Source organism: Vulpes vulpes, chromosome 1, assembly GCF_048418805.1.
Source record: "Vulpes vulpes isolate BD-2025 chromosome 1, VulVul3, whole genome shotgun sequence".
In the NCBI taxonomy this organism is placed as follows: Eukaryota; Metazoa; Chordata; class Mammalia; order Carnivora; family Canidae; genus Vulpes; species Vulpes vulpes.
In genome coordinates this window covers 123501749-123518373 of record NC_132780.1, presented here as the reverse complement: position 1 = coordinate 123518373, position 16625 = coordinate 123501749, and the positions used below count along the sequence as shown (strand labels likewise).

The following is a 16625-nucleotide window of genomic DNA, read 5'->3' as shown; positions in this document are numbered from 1 at the left end:
CCCTATATTGCACACATTTATATTTTTGCGATGACAAAAGCAATCTCAGGATCTGTAGGGACTGAGAATGGAGAGGTGGGGGTGGGGGAAGCAGCTCTCACAGCAGTGGAAGTGGAAGTGTCTCAGACAGAGGATCAGGAGCCCGGCCCTCACCCCAGCCTGGAGCTCTGGGAGAAGGTTTTTCCTTCGCAAGATCTCATTGTCCTTACCTATAAGATAATAGGTCTGGATCCAATGCACTGTGTTACCTCTTTCCGTTTGATTTCTACCCCTAATTTAGGGGTCCATTTAGGATGGGCTATCAGAGTGGTATGATAGCCCCACACACACACACACATTTCCTTCCTTTTTTCCTCTTCTCTGCATCCCTGTCGTCTCGTCCAGAGTGTGTCTTTCCTTTGCAAGTTCCTCCCCCCCATTCTGCACTTTATGAGGTCTGGCATTTCTGTTGCCCTAGAAAGTCTTTATTTCTGAGATTGTGCACTGCTTCCCTTTTTACTGCATCCCATAAACTCCCTTCTTAGGATGCCTTCTTTCCTTCCCAACATCCTGGCCAAAACTGCTTCTCATCTCAGTTCAGGGGTGCGTGCGTGTGGGTCTGTCTGTGTATGTAGGGAAGCGCCTCTGGGGCTCAAACCGTCTCCATTCCTCTGCTTTATCTGGGATTTCCTTTATGCAGAATTATGTTATATAAAATGATTCATTCTAATTCTTCCATTTTTGGCATACTCTGGAAAGTCTTTTAAATGCTCTCCTTCTTCCGACGCATCCATTTTTATTCCGCAGTTCTCTCTGGTTACCTCTCAAAATCACACTCCCTGAGGTTTGATTTCTCAAGTCTTTTGTCTTTATCCTTCATTCTTCCGTTTTCTTTTCTTAGGTCACCTTTTTTTTTTTCTTTTAAAAATACCTTTTTCTGTTCAGCAGAGGGCTCCCTTCCCATCCCTCGTGCAGCCCGGGCAGCTCGGATTCGAAGCCCCCCTCCCTCCCCCCGGGCCCTTCTCTCCCTCCCGCTGTCCAGCCAGCAGAGACGCCTGGTGCCTAAACTTGCAAACCATCACATCAGCCTGGACCGCTGTGATCCCGCTGAACCTTCGCTCGCAGCGTTGAGCCCTCCTCGGGCCTCCGGGGTCACTCACCTCCTGGACGCCCTCCCAGTGGTCCCCGGGGTTATTTTACTCCCTGCAGCCCCTACTGCTCCTCAAATCCTGCTGTAGGGTGGGGGGTTGCCGACCCTCGTTTACAGTCGAAGAAACTGAGGCTCGGAGGGGTTCACTCAAGGTCAGGCAGCTTGTAAAGTGAACCCTGATGCAGCCGGTGCCGGCCTCCCAGTGCAGCCCAGCAGCCTCCCCTCACTCCCTTGGAGAGCAGTTTGTTCCAGATTCCCCCGTTTTGTACGAGAGTCCCCCCCCCCACCTTCCACCTCCCACCCCCTCACCTCCCACCTCCCACCTCCCACCTTCCACCCCCCTCACCTCCCACCCCCCACCCCCCACCTTTGCATCTCCAGCCGGGAAGACCTTCTCCAGCTAATAGGGCTGGGGGATTCGGAAGGCGGGTGTGGGTGGGGGAGGGAGGCTGCGCTGAGGCCCCCGGAGGGAGTCAGGCGAGGAACGGGGTGGGGGGGGGGGTCGCCGAGGACAATAAGGCCGGATGTGGCCACAGGCAGCAAGCGCTCCGGGCGCCCCGGTCTCGCCGGCCCGGGTCCGCCCGCCCGAGACACGCACTGGGCAGGCGGGGCCCGGGGCGCGCAGATGCTCGGCGCCCCCTCGCGCCCCGCCGTGCGCCTCGGGGCCGGGGCTGGGGGGGAGGCGCGGCCGCCGCAGGTCCTCTCCAGCCCCCTCCTCCTTTCGCTCCCGCTCCCTCCCCTCCTCGCTGCCGGCTCCCAACTCCTCCCCCAGCGCCCCTCCCTCCCTCCCTCCCTCCCTCCGCGGGCGCGCTCGGGCTGCTCCTCCCCGCTCCCACCCGCGCTGGGGTCGGGAGCTAGTTGGAGCGCGGGGACCGCCGCCCGAGCCCAGCTCCGCGGAGCCGCCGGAGGAGCCCGAGCGCGGCGGGCGCGGGCCGGGGCCCCACTGCACCCGGAGCCCGGAGCCCGCAGCCCGCAGCCCGCAGCCCGCAGCCGGGGCCGCCCTGCGCGGCCGCCCCGCTCCCGGCTCGCCTGCGCTGCTTGGCGCCGCCGGGACCGGGGGCCTCGGAGAGCCCGGCACCTGCGCCCGCAGCCCCGGAGGTGAGTCCCGGGAGCCGCGGCCGTTTCCCCTGCGCGGGCCGGGGCTGCGAGTTGCAAACTTGCGGCAAGTCGGTGGGCAGCGGGGCAGGGGCCCCGGGGCGCGCGCAAGTTGGAAGCAGGGGGAGGAGGCTGCGGGCGGGAGCTGGAGGGGGCCCTGCGCCTCCTCCCGGCCCTCGCCCTCCGCGGGGCCCTCGCCTGGGCCGGGGCGTCGGGGCTGCAGCGCCGATGGGGACCCGCGCGGAGATGAGGCCCCGGGAGGGCGCCGAGAGCCCGGGCGGCGGGGCGCGTGGGAGCGCGTGGGGCCCCCTCCCCGGATCCCTCCCAGACCCCGCGGAGCCCAAACTCTGCCCCTGGGGAGCCCCAGACGCCGCCGCCCCCCGGAGGAGGGGAGGGAGCAGGGGAGGAGGGGAGGGGAGAGCAGGGGAGAGCAGGGGAGGGCAGGGGAGGGGAGGGTCCCGCGCTCCCGCCCGGGCCGGAGCGGAGGGGTGCGGCGGCGGGAGACGGGGGATGGGGGGCGCGAAGGGCGACTCCCTGATTTATTTTTCTCATGGTAATTTGTCTTTGTGGTTGGGGCCGCGCATTCACTTTCCGCTCACGTCGTGCGGGAGCTCCGGCGCGGAGGGAGGGCGCGGGGGGCGCGGCGCTCGGGCCCGGGGAGGGATGGAGGCCGCGGAGGGGATGCGGGCCCGCGCGGGGCGGGAGCCGGGAGGGCAGGGCGCGGGGCGGGGCGGGGCGGGGCGCGCGGCCAGCGGAGGGGGACGGGGCCCGCGCCCGCGGCGGCCGCAAACTTTGGACAGCGAGGAGGAGCCACCTGAAGCGCCGTTCTGGCCTCGTCCCCATGCCCCGTGCCCGGGGTCGGGTGGCTGCGGGCGCGCGGGGAGCCCCCGCGGTGGGGGCGCGGCGGGGGCGGGGGCGGGGGCGGGGGCGGCCCGCCCTGGGGTGCGCTCCTCCCCGCGCTGCGCCTGAGCCCGCGCACCGGGGCCCGAGGCCGGGGAGCCCGCGCGGTCCCACCTGCTCCGCCTCCAGCCCTCGCCGCCTCCTTCAGGCCCCAGCGGTCCCAGCTCCCTCCGCCCTTCCCGGGCGCCCCGCTCCCACCCTCCCCAGCCTCCCACTGGGGCCTCGGCTGCTCCGGAGGCAGCGGCGCCTCTCTCCCTCCGGGCCCGCCTCTCCGCCCCCCCCCACCCCCACTTGGCATCTTTTAGCCTATTCTTGCCCATCCTTTCCCCCTCACTCACCTCCCGCTCTCCCCATTTCTTGTTGACCTTTAAAAGTGACCTCTCACCTTTTCTGAGCCTGGATGGGCGACCTTGGGGACGCGGCCGGGGTGGTGGTTGGGGAGGATCTGGAGCCTGAGACCTGGACCTCCCAACTGAGAGATGGGGTGGACGGATTAAGGAGCAGCTTGGAATACCCGCCCCAATCCTGTCCGAAAGGTAGACCCCCCAAGAGGAGGAAGGGGGGAAATATGAAGGGGATAGGAGTTTGCCACTTGGTCCCCCAGAAGACACAATTGCCTGGGTGAGATGTGCTCAGCGGGAAGGGCTGCCTCTGGCTGCCAGGTTAGGGGGGGTGGGGGTGGGGGTGGGGGGAGCACCTTTCGGTATCCACAACCACCAGCACCAGTGTGGGAGGCGGTGGCCAATCTTCCATCTCCTTTCCCGTTCTAGGGAGTAAGTGCCAGAGCCTTTCTCCTCCAGAGCTAACAGCAATTTGCAATGCCATCACCTGGACATCAAACACTTTTTAAGTACCTACTGTGTGCCAGGCGCCAGGCTAGGTGCCCATAGATACAAAGAGGTGCGGGGCTGAGCTCATGCCCAGAGAGTTGGCTAAATTCATCAGTTTCGGGGATCCCTGGGTGGTTCCGGGGTTGGGCATCTGCCTTCCGCTCAGGGCGTGAGCGTGATCCTGGAGACCCTGGGTGAGTCCCACGCCGGGCTCCCTGCATGGAGCCTGCTTCTCCCTCTGCCTGTGTCTCTGCCTCTCTCTCTCTCTCTGTGTCTCTCATGAATAAATCAATAAAATCTTTAAAGATAAATAAATAAATAAATAAACAAACAGATAAATAAATTCATCAGTTTGATCCAAAGAAGACATTTGTGCATCTGTCTGGTGAGGGAGATAGTGAATGGAGAGGTTCATGGGCAGTACCACACAGCGAGGACTTGGTGCCAAATGGCCACCCAGGGCTTAGGAGAGGACTATTTGAAGAAAACCTCTGTGCTCTGGGACAGAGAGCTGGGCTTGTTGACTCTGCCCCCCTCCCCACCAGCTGCTGGAATAGAAGGGAAGGCCAGGAAGGGGTTCCCTTTCCACTTCTAGAGCCAAACCAGGAAGGCAGAGAAGCTGAGAGAGGTCCAGCCTGGCTCTGTGGACTGACCTACACTTTGGGGCTGGTGGAATCATAGAAGCTTTTCTTTTATTTCTTTTTCCCTTTTTTTTTTTCTTCCATAAAAGCTTCCTATCCTTGGTCTACCCTTCCTGGCTTATTGAAAGCCCCTCTGTTCTTTACTTCTTATTGAGGCTCAAACCTGGAAGAGGGCTTGGGGATTGTCCGTGTCACAAACTCCGATGCCTACAGAGGGCAGGCAGGTGACCATGGCTGTCCAACCCATGGCTGGAAATGCGAAATGGTCCAAATAAAATGGTCTAAACAAAACTGATGTGCTGCCCTTGAGCAGTCTTATGCCCTGTAATTCTAGATCAACAAATTAAGATGAAGCATTATATCTTTGTGTGTACGTGTTATCATGTCTTCTGTACTTTGTGGGTTGGTGGACACCACACAGCCTGATCCTGCCTCTAATCTGCTGGCCTCCCAGCCCACCCTCATCCTCAGGGCCCATGAGGATTCTTCTATGACAACTTCTCTAGATGATGGGTTTCTTGAGGTCAGGGAGTCATCCGTCTTACATAAATCTGAGCACTTCACATCCACTGATGTAAGACTCCAGATGCACAGCCAGGACTGGGGCTCAGGTCTCTTCCCCCTCCCCAGATCCCCAGAAACCCAGTGAGTGTAAGTCACCTTTGTTCTTTACACAAAAGGAAGAAAATCCAACCATGACTTTTTGCTTCTCCTAATGTAGTAGAACCTTATTCAGAGGTAGATAAGAAAAGTCTAGCAGCTCACATTTGATGTTCAGGGATCCCAAGGAATATCCAGAAAGTCCTGAGCCCTGGGTGTGGGTCTAAAAAGGGGAAGAGGAGCCCCGGCAAGGGAGGAGGGATGGCAGACATTTATAGAGGATTAGCCTGGCAGGGCTGAAGATCAGTAGGTGGAGTGTGCACACTTGGGAGGAAGATGCTGTTGTGTCCAATTATTTTGAACATTAATCATGACACTCTTGTTCTTAATCTTGGTAACCCTCCTGTATCCCACAGGGAAATTCAATGAGGTAGCAACTCAGATCTCAACCATATAATCAACCTGTTCACTACTTTCATTGAGGACTGAGGTGTAGGATGGGCACAGAGGGCAAAGGACAGTTCTCTGAGTAGAAATGCATTCTACTATGGAAGCCTTAAGTGACGCCACCCTGAGCCCCATGCTTCCAGCAGCCAGATGTTCCCTAAGATCCTCAAGTGTTGACTTTGTTATTTCCTAGGTGCAAGGTAGAGGAGACCAACAGTGGGGGCAAATTCACATGTTCGCCATTCACTGAGCATCTACCTAATACCAGGCGTTGTGCTAGAAGCTATGGATATGATTGTGAACAAGATCTATCTCTGGCCTGAATGGAGGTGAATTGGTATGACTAGGAGGACACAATTACTCGCATCGCCTCGACTTGTATGATGGAATTTATTGTAAGGTGGTTTTTAGGGTTTTTTCCCCCCGTGGGTTTGTCTTGGTGATCTGACCGCTAATGTGGAGTTGTCCAAAGGACTTGGAGTCCAGGGTTGTGGGAAGGGCTGAGAGGGCTAGGATTGCATCACCTCAGGTCTTCCCTCAGTTCCTCAGATTTCTCACTCATCAAGAGGGGCTGAACACCTACCTTGTTCCTGCGGTGTGCACAGGGGCAAAGCCGGGCACCCGAAGATCTGGGGATGAGAACTGTTGGGAGTGTTGGTTATTTATTCTTCAGAGTCTGAATGACCCTTTGCCCCATCCAGTCACCTACATCATTAGCCTGTCTTCATTGATTGGTGACTCTGTGTCTGTGTGTGTGTGTGTGTGTGTGTGTGTGTGTGTGTGTGTGTGTTGGAAATTGTTACCTCCAATGAATGACTTTCCTTCACATTCAGATCTTGGCATTGGAGTTTAGGCACCAGTAAGTTGGTCTTAAATCCCTGACAAAGCTTAACTAACTTGGTCTTAAATATATGAAAAGAAGCCAAAGCAAGTGGCTTGACTAATGGGGTTTCATTGAATTGCCGAATGGAGCCCTGCTTTTACAGCTTGTGTGGACAACACCTGGATTTCACAGCGCTTTACTGTTGTGAACCTCCCTCTCGCCGACGTTCTATTTGATAACGTGTGCCTTAGCTATAGAGATGGCCCAACGATGGGCAATCTGGAAGGGGATCTTTGCGTATGCCATTCTCTGTCTCAGATGGAGGATTCTCCTCCCAAGACTTTTTTTTTCTGAAAAAAAAAAAATTTTTTTTTCCCCTATAACTGGCTTGAATGCTAGAAAGTAGCAGGGAAAAATTCCAGCTGGGAGCAGAGTTCTTAAAAGGAAGCCGGGTGCTGAATGTTCCATGGCTCTGCGATGTCACTGTTCCTCCCTTCTGCTGTAGTGTTTTGCTTTAGTGAGCATGAGAGATGAAAACCGAACCTTGCAGAATGCACTCTTTAATCCTGACATTAGTCAGGGTCTCACCGATGAGAAATTACTACACATGGTAGCTTCAAAATGGAAGAAAGAAGAAGGTGGTTTCCTGTCTCATTTGCTGCTGGGCACAGTGGGGAAAGCAGGAGGGGGGACCCCAGGGACGGAGAACAGGCTTGGGAGGGTTTGACCTTGAGCCCACTTCCCAACAGTTGGGCTGTTGATCCTCCTCTACTCTGACTGGACACAAGAGGATAAGGATTCTGCTGGGCTGTCCCTGAGCAAATGAAAGCTCTAAAGGCAACGCTGTGCGTGCTGAGTTGTGCCACGACACTGCCCTCATTGATCTGCGTTTAATAAGGATGACTTCATCAGACTTGCACCTGGAACTCGTTTGAATTTGAAGCCTTGTCGATATTATCAGAATATCTTTGCATTTGAACCAAGAATGTCTCTGGCTGGCCTCTTCTCTGATAGGAAGGGTGGGTTCTGGAGGGGAGGACGGCTGGTGACCATCTGGTCTTGTCAGTCCCCTGAGGATCAAATTGGAGAAGATAGGTTTAAATTCCCAAAGGAGGAGTCTGGGTTAGAACTGAGGGAGTCTGCCCCCCTTGAGCACTCCTGCCAGACCTAGAGTCCCCATCTGTGAAAACGAGGTGGTGAGATGAACCCTGAGACTTTGTGGCCCTCGAGGTCAGCAGCCTTGAGTGGAGACTGTAGTCACTTCTCGATTTTCCAGGAAGATCTCTTTTTTGTGGATCACTTGTGGAGAATGTTTAGTCTAAGACCAGCTTCCGGTTCCTCCTTGCCCCACTGCTGGTAAGCCCCCCACTGCCAGTATGTTCACAGAGTGCATTCTCCTCTTAGCCTCTGCCTGAGGCCAACGTCATTTGGAAGGTAAATCTGCTCCATATTAGGTATGTGTGTGTGTGTAAATATACTCATACACGTCCATGTGTAAACATAGGTGCGAGGCATTGCAGAGCTGCGTTATGGTTTGATCGTCTGGCATTTTGGACTATGTGCAGCTCCGTTCATCTGCCTAGAGAGACAATTTCCGGGAAACGGCTGGTGGGGTAGCAATTTGGATCTATCCCCACCTGCCAACCCTACTGCTCCACCTGAGCCAAAGCTCCCTCCATACCGCCCTAGTCCCCTAGTCGTTGTCCTGAAGGGCCCCCAGGAGCTCCCCTTCAAGGAGTACAAAGGAGCTGCAGTTGGCTCTTAATTATTCAGGGATGGATGGATCCAGTGTGTAAAGCAGCCGACCCAAGCCTGTTCTTTCCCTTCTTTTGGTGCCTGGAGTAACTCTATACCTGTCCTGAGAAGCTGGGGGAGATCTTATCATTTAATACAAACTTTTGTTTCTAGCAGCTGGTTCCCTCTGCTCCTCTTCCCTCAAGGCGCCTGGGGGAAACCAGGAGCCCTGTGAGAGGCCTTATCCACCTTAACCAGGGTGTGTTTCTGCCCAAAAGCAGGACAGAAGAGGAAAATACAACTAGACTAACTCCAGCTTCTGTGGCGTCAGGTCCCTATAGGTTTCCTGGGATCCTGGTTTTCTTCCCACCTCCCATTTGTAGAGCCACCCGTACTTGCAGTTTATGGAGTCAGCTGGTCACCCGGGCCCCATCAGGAGTCTCAGGGGAGAGCAGTATCCTTATGGCACAAACTCCCAAACAGCCCAGCTCCCAAGAAGCACTTCTGTGAACGCCGATCAAGGCCGAGGGGCATTTCCCGGCATAGACCAGGTACCTTAGGGCCACCTGCTCCCTTTAAGTATCTCTCTAGCTTGCAGAGCAAGCCTCTCTTGACATACGGGGCCCAGTCTGGAAAGCTAGGCTCCAGTGGGCTCTGGTATTCGGGTAATAGAAGCCTGGCCCAGTTCGATGCTAATTCACTGATTTCTGTTAGAATCACCTAGAGAGCATTGAAAAAAAAAAAAAAAGAAAGAAAGAAAGAAAGAAATAGAGATGACCAGCTCCAACCTAGACCTTAATTAAGTCGGGGTCCCTGAGGGTGGAGCCTGAGCAATTGATATTTTTTTGAGCTTTCTAATATGCAGCCACGGTTGAGAGCCACTGACCTAAATCTTCTTGCCTAGGCTCCCGCTGGCCTTACGCCAATGGCATGCAGAATCTCGTGGCCCTCAGCCCTTCAAAACAGCCAGGTCCTTTCTAGTAGCTACCAGCTACAGCTTCTGGCATTCAGATCATAGCTACTGTTTCTGTTCCTGTGTTCTGAATTTAATGACTTTCTATTATAAGCTGATTGTGGGAGCACCCTTCTAGTGTAACATCATCCTGGTCATTTCTTCTTAAAACCCATTTATAAAAGTAATGCATATTCATCCAACACTGTTGCTTATTTCCTTCTAGATATATATGTAACAAAATTGTGATTGTTCTGAGGTGCTTTGTAACCAGCCCTTTTCATTTAATAACACATTATGATAATTTTCCCATATCTGTCTGAGGTATTCTCAAATGGGCTTTCTGAAGGCCGCCAGTATTCCATCATGTGGATGTGCCATAATTTATGTAATGAATCCTCTGTGGGTTGGACATCTAGGTTGTAAACCATTTTTTACTCTTATAAATAATGCTGCAGTGAACATCCTTGTATATAAATCTTTGTGCCTATTGATGATTATTTCCTCAGAATAGATTTCCAGAAGGGGAGTATTTATGCTTCTTTTTAACATGGACCATCTAGACAATTTTTGACTGACTTCCTATCACAATAAACATTTTTCTTATTCAGGGCTGAAAAAGCAAACTGTTTTCACTGGACTCCCATGAGGCTTCAAGCTGGCTGCTTCACCCCACTTGACCCAAAGGTCAAAAGCTTCACCTGACTGGGTGCCTCAGCTCCCCCTCTAGGTGTCCCACAAATTACTGCTTCCCCCCTCCGGGGGAGCTCCAAGTCTCTCCTGCCCCTAACTCCCAGCATCTTCAGTTTCTTCTTTCACCTGGTTGGCTTTTTCCTCTTCACATCTCCAGCCCAGGAAGTATGGGCAAGCATTCAGTGCCTTCAAGCTATTGTTCCATTGTGGCAGCTATTATTTATTGAGCTGTTACTATGCCCCAGACAGTCTTTTAAACTTTGGATACCCATTCTCTCTTTTAATACTCAACGGGCCTTATGTGCATTTATTCTACACAAAGAACCTGAAACCTTGAGGGACAAACCATTTGCCCAAGGTCACCCAGTTAAAACGTAGTAGAGCTGGGGTTTAAAGCCACGCTGTCTGACTTCAGAGCCTATCCTCTTAACTATGAATACTTTGCATACTTTGGGTGTATGTATATGTATGTATATTTTGTCCTGTCTGTGGCTTGTGGTATCACCGTGTTGTTCACAAAAGCCCTGTCAGCATCCCATGGACATAGACTGTGCCTTTCTCCAACAGAAGAGCAGTTCTCTCATACGAGTGGCTTTAGCCTTTTCACTTCCTTGATTCTGGGCTCACCCCTTCCTCCAGGGACCCCGTGCCAGAAAACATTTCTTGCTTCCTCACTGACCAGCTGCCAGGATCCCAGCATGCCTTGCAGCTTAGCAGGTCCCAGTTTGACATATCCCTATTGCAGCTTCTCCACCCAGTCAGAGCAATTTGGATGCTTCTTGCCCAGTATGGCTTATAAAGCTGTCAGGGAGGCATGCTATAGTAATGATGGGGGGATAGGCAGTCTGACTTCTGTTGGACGTCAAATTCGGTTTAAAGTGGAGGCCTGGATACATTTTTTGTGTACTTGCCTCTTTAACATTGCCATTGCCCAAAAGAGAGAGGAATAGCAACCAAAACTATCCTCCTGATTTGATTCTGACCATGATCAAGAGCTAGGTGATGATGTGACGGTGCTCGGATGAAAGACACCGCAGCAGCGTGGTGTTAATCACAGCCGAGGAAAGAAATGACATGGCCACAGACCTTCCCTAGGATGGAAGAAGTCTGATTTTAGGAAGCCTCAGCTTACGATTAAGGATTCCAAAAGGGAAGATGGTTTATGGCAGGTGAGATTCTGAAAAATGAAGCCTCAGAGTTTTATCCATGAGTTGGATGAAACTAGAGTAAGCAAGCTTATCAAATTTGTTGATGACAAGACTGTGATGGGCAGCTCCTATAAAAGACAGAATAAATATTCAAAATGATCTCAACAGACTGGAATGCTGGGTTTAAACCAGCAAGATGAAATTTAACAGGGGCAGATGGAAAGTCGCATTTAGATTGCACAAATTAATTACTCAAGTTCATGAGGGGGGTGGAGGGTGCGAGCAGACTTGATTTGGCTGAGGATCCGGAGGAAAAAATCTGAGGGGTTTAATTGTGCACAGGCTTTGTAGGAACCAGCAGCGTAGACGGGCTTGCTCCAAACAGCACCGTCTTCAACGGTACTAAGAGAAGTGCAGGGACCAGATTGGGGTCATTGTGTCCTCATCTCTGGACATGGATTTTAGAGGGGACCCCGACCGACTGTAGTGTGCTCCATGGAGGGCAGCCAGCCACAGGAGGGCTTTGAGAAACCCAGCCACCAGAGATCTGGTGAAGGGAACTCTTCCACTTAGGAAGAAATCCCTGGGGGTCATGATGGTTGACTGCCAAAGAGGCAGCACTTCCGATAGGAGAGAACACAGCTCATCCATTTGGGAGAACCGGGAGACTCCAGAGTAGCAAGTACAGGAAGCTGGATTTTTTCAGAATGAGCATCTTCCCAACCAGATGGGTTGTGGTGAAGCAGCACCAGCTGTCAATCTTGCTGCCCAGGGCGCTGCTCAGGGACTCCCGTACTGGAGGTGGATGATCCGCCGGGTGAATCTCTATCTCTGTGTGGCTCGGAGTCCGGAGGACACCTGCTGCCTTTCCTGACTGCTCTGGAGCCATTGTCCTCAAAATGACGTCCCCGACCAGCGGTACCAGCACCACCTGGAACCTGTTAGGAGCGCAAGTGTTCTTGGGTTGAACCCCAGACCTCCTGACTCAGTGATTCTCAGGCTGGCGCCCAGCAACCTGCCCTTTAACAAGCCCTCCAGGCCATTATGTTGTGCGCTGAGGTCTGAGACACTACCCTAGAACCCCCCCACCCCCACCCCAGGCCACTTTTTTCTGTTGCTGGGTGCTCGTGGCATCTTACTGGGGAAATAGTGTGGAAACTTGGAAGGCATGTGGGTTTCGGGATGAGACAGCCCTGAGTTCAAACCCAGCCCGACTGATTTTGTTCCTGGGGGTTCTGTGAGCTCCTTTCTCTCTCTGAGCCTTCTTTTTTTTTACTGGAAAATGAGGGAGGACTAGTTTAAGGGAGGATTAAATGACGTAGCATAACCCTTGTAGCTAGATGCTCACTATGAGTATCACGTCATACTGGGAAGGGCTTGATTGGCATAGGAGTAGGTCAGAGGGAGGCCAGGGTGCGGCCTCCTCCGTATCCCCTAGACCCTCCAACAGGGCTCTCCTTCAGGGTAGGAGTTGGTTACCTCTGGGGCTGCCACCTTCCTCCCTCCGTGGACAATGGAGAGCCACGGCCACTTTCCTTCCACCCCTATTCAGGACTGTGTCCTTGTGAGCACGAGCAGGTTCATCCTTCCAGTGGACGGGGTCTTGAGGTGTATGAGTCTAGCATGCAGTTTGACCCACCGAGGCCATCGATGAGAGGTCTTGGGCCCGAACAGCCCTCAGCAGCCTCTAACTTTACATGGGTAAGGAGCCTGAGTTCCTGGTGTCAGCCAGGCTGGGGAATGAGTGGGCCCTTCTCGGAGCTGGAAGGTGCCAGGGTCACCTCTAGGAGTCCCTACTGGGTGGTCAGCCAGTGGCGTCTTCAGTTCTTCAGAGACTCAGAGCTCGTTGCCCAGCAGGTGCCCATTCAGTTTCGGGTCGACAATGTCTAATAGGAAGCTCTTCTATTTCTCTGAGGTCTGTGTCTCTCCCCGAGGGCTCCATCTCTTCCCACGTGGCTGTTCCAGGCAAACGCAGTCCCTTCCACGCCACAGCTTTTCAAGCATTGGAGACCAATTGCCTTCGCGTCTCCCCCGCTTGCATTAGTGCTCCTCTGACTTGTCTCTTCCTCCCTGGGCACAGAACTCTGAGCATCCTCCCGCTTGTCTAACTTGTGGTCACTAGGACCAAATCTGGCCTTCCAGGTGAGGCCCGGCCAGCCACCCTCATCAGTGCAGGCACCACAGCTTCTGTTAACGCAGCCTCAGTTCTGCGCTGGCTATTTTTGGCAGCCACGTGGCCCTGCTGACTTTTACTGAGCTTGCAGACAACCATTCCCCTCAGGTCTCTTTATTATAACTCGGAACTCAGCCCCATCTTCCAATTTTGTCTTTGTGTTGCGTTAGTTTGCTAGCGCCGCCGGAACAAAGTACCTCAAACTGGGGAGGCTTCACAAACAGAAGTCTGTTGTCTCGTGGGCAGTAGAGGCCAGAAGCCTGAGATCAAGCCCTTGGTGGAGTCGGTTCCTTCTGAGGCCTGCTTGGGAGAGCTTTCCCCTAGCTTCTGGTGGTTTCCTGACAATCCTTGCCCTGCCTTGGTTTATAGAAACACCCCCCTAGTCTCTGCCTTTATCTTTGCATGGGGCTCTCCTTGTGCACCTGTCTCCAAATATCCCCGTTTGTCAGGACACCAGTCGTGTTGGATTAGGGGCCCACCCTCCTCAAGTATGACCTCATCTTCACTCATTACATCTGCAACAACCGCTTTCCAAATTAGACCACATTCTGAGGTACTGGGGACTGAAACCTGAACGTGTGGGTTTTAGAGGGACACAGTTCAGCCCAGAGCAGCGCTGTGGCCTTTTTCTTCTTATGTTTGGGACTCTACCTTTTTGCCTAATTCATTTCATCTTGTCTACGTTCAGTCCATCCCTCTAGCCCATTAAAATATTTCAGATTCTAAAAATAAAATAAAATAAAATGAAATAATAAAATATTTCAGATTCTGGAGGTGACTGGCTGGCTTTGTTGGCGGAGCACACGACTCTTGATCTCGAGGCCATGAGTTTGAGCCCCGAGTTGGGTGTAGAGATGGCTTAAAAATAAAATCTTAGGGACGCCTGGGTGGCTCAGCGGTTGAGCGTCTGCCTTGAGCTCGGAGTGTGATCCCGGGATCCAGGATCAAGTCCCACATCAGGCTCCCCTTGAGAAGCCTGCTTCTCCCTCTGCCTGTGTCTCTGCATCTCTCTCTGTGTGTCTCTCATGAATAAATAAATCTTTAAAAAAATTAAATAATATTTAAAACAGCTATTTCAGGGGCATCTGGGTGGCTCAGTCAGTTAGGCGTCTGCCTTTGGCTCGGGTCATGATCCCAGGGTCCTGGGATCGAGCCCTACATTGAGCTCCCTGGGGAGCTCAGTGGGGAGTCTACTCCCTCTCCATCTGCTTCTTCCCTTGCTTGTGCTCTCTTCTCTCTCTCTCTCAAATAAATAAAAATTTTTAAAAAAGGAAACAAATGTTTCCGATTCTGTCTCTGACATCCAATATATCTGCTAATAGTTCCCACCTTCAAATGCTTCCCAACTATTGGTCCAAGGAACTGATAAGATCTTGAATGCAGTGGGATGATTCAGAGCCCTACATGCACCTGGATGCTTCCATCTACAGGGACTTGATCCATTGGCAAGCACCCTTGGATATGATTGCTCAGCCAGCTCCATGCCCTACTAATTTTCCCACCTTTTAGCTTCCTTTCTCTAGCTTATATGCAACGGTTTCATGAAGAGATTGTCAGATGGTTTCGAGATCAGCTATAGCAGCAAACCCCATTTCCCTCACCTACCAGCCTGGTGACCCCGTCAGCAGAGAAGATGGGCTTTGCCTGACAGGACTTTATTGCTGAGCACACACTGCCTGCCCGTGATCTCAGCCGCCTTTCCCAAGTGCCCACCACCTCTCGTTTACAGTCTTTTCAGGAATTTTTCCCGGGCAGCACAGTGAGTTTCCTTCTGTGTGGTTTGCAAAAACCACCCCAGACCCATTTCTGGAAGCGCCTCTCGTGCTTGCCAGGATGCTGTCAGGATCGCTGTGAGATCCCCGCAGCTGCTCGGAGCCCCATCTGCATGCACCCTGGGTGCGCGGCTGGGCCGAGTGGCTCCGATGCACCCGCAGCAGCTGGTGCTCTTACAGCCTGCGTGCCAGCCTCCAGCTTGGGCCTCCTGTGCCCAGGCTCCTCTCGCCCTTGCCTTGCCCTGGGGTCCCGCGCCCTGATGGAGGAGACCGAGCGAAGCTGCAGGAGGAGCTGAAGGCCCGCCAGGGAAGCCCCCAAACCTGTGGGCCCCGGATTAGTTCCCTCGGCCTTCGTTCCCCTTCGGCTCTTCCCCTTCCCCGGTTCCTCTCATGTCCTTTGACTTCTCCTTCTCTTTTTCCTGTTCCTGCTCTTCGACTCCTTGAGGGTGAGACACGGGGAAGGTGAGATGTGCATCAGGAGCTGGCCCGCCTGGGCCGGGGCCTGGCTGAGGAGTCTGGTGCGGAGGGCAGCCCGGGGCCACGCAGCAGGGCTCCGGTCCTGGCCCCCAGGTTACCCGGTGACCCGTTACACGCAGAATGACTCGGGCGGAGGATTTCTCCTCCCCGAGGCTCCGCTTCCTCGGCTGTAAGGTGGCCGTAACACCGCTCCAGAGGGCGATGGGGGGAAGTGATTTAATGAGCTCCTTTTAGTGAGGCAGGACATCTAGAAGAGTCCCTGGGGGCTACGGGGAGGAGGCGTGCGGGGGAGCTGGCGGAGGATGCGGTGGGGACGAGGGGGCCCGTGGGGAGGAGGCGAGGTCACAGGCTGGGCCCAGCACGGCGGTGTCGGCCGTGACTCCGTGGGATGGGAGAAGGAGTCTGAGACAAAGGGGGAAGGGAGAAGCCCTGGGATTCTGAGCAATTTGTGGAAGAGGACGTGGGCGTTAAGAGGATTTCCTAGAGTTTACTGAGAGCTTACAGTGTGCCAGGCCATTTAAAAAGCTGTTTTCTGTATTTTAGCTCACGAAAGCCCTAAGAGTAGGAATGGCATTATTACCCCCATTTTACAGATGGGCTGACTGAGATAGGGAGGTACTGGGTAGCTCTGGTACAGACAGAGAGAGGCAGAGACACAGGCAGAGGGAGAAGCAGGCTCCACGCAGGGAGCCTGATGTGGGACTCGATCCCGGGACCCCAAGATCACGCTCTAGGCCGAAGGCAGGCGCCAAACCGCTGAGCCACCCAGACGTCCCTGGGTAGCTCTTCAGCCAAGCCAGACTTCCAACGCAGGTGGGCCTGCTGCCTCCTAGCTGGCTCTCTGCTCCATCCAGCCAACATGCTTTTCCACTGCCCACTCCCCGTCAGCCATCACGTTGCCCTCGTCCCCGGCTGGATCCTCCTGTAGGATCCTCGCACCATCTCCTCTTCATGGTTGTGGGGTGGGGCGCAAGGCCCTGGCCTTCTCTAAAGACACTTCTCAGGGCACCTTCCTGAAGCCCTAACTCACATCCATGTCAGTTCTCCCCATTCCCAGTGTCGATCTGTAGCAGGATAGATTTACGTTAGACTACAGGGCGAACTTCCCAAGGGTGAGTTGCAAGAGCAGTGGACACAGCTAGTTGCAGGCGACTCTGGCATGACTTAGCTGGAGGTCCCAAGGGCTGAGGAGGAGCGTGGAAGAGGAAGAG

The 16625-nt window shown here is 54.0% G+C and overlaps 1 protein-coding gene across 3 annotated transcripts in view; it reads left to right on the top strand.

Annotated features, from left to right (window-relative positions):
- The first annotated feature begins 2035 nt into the window (after nucleotides 1-2035).
- The window catches only part of SEMA5B (semaphorin 5B), a 117665-nt gene continuing 103075 nt past the window's right edge, over nucleotides 2036-16625 (top strand). For all 3 annotated transcript variants that reach the window (XM_072725119.1, XM_072725109.1, XM_072725102.1), the window contains exon 1: nucleotides 2036-2227. The gene's annotated coding sequence lies outside the window, so the exon portion shown is untranslated. The remainder of the gene's footprint in view (nucleotides 2228-16625) is intronic.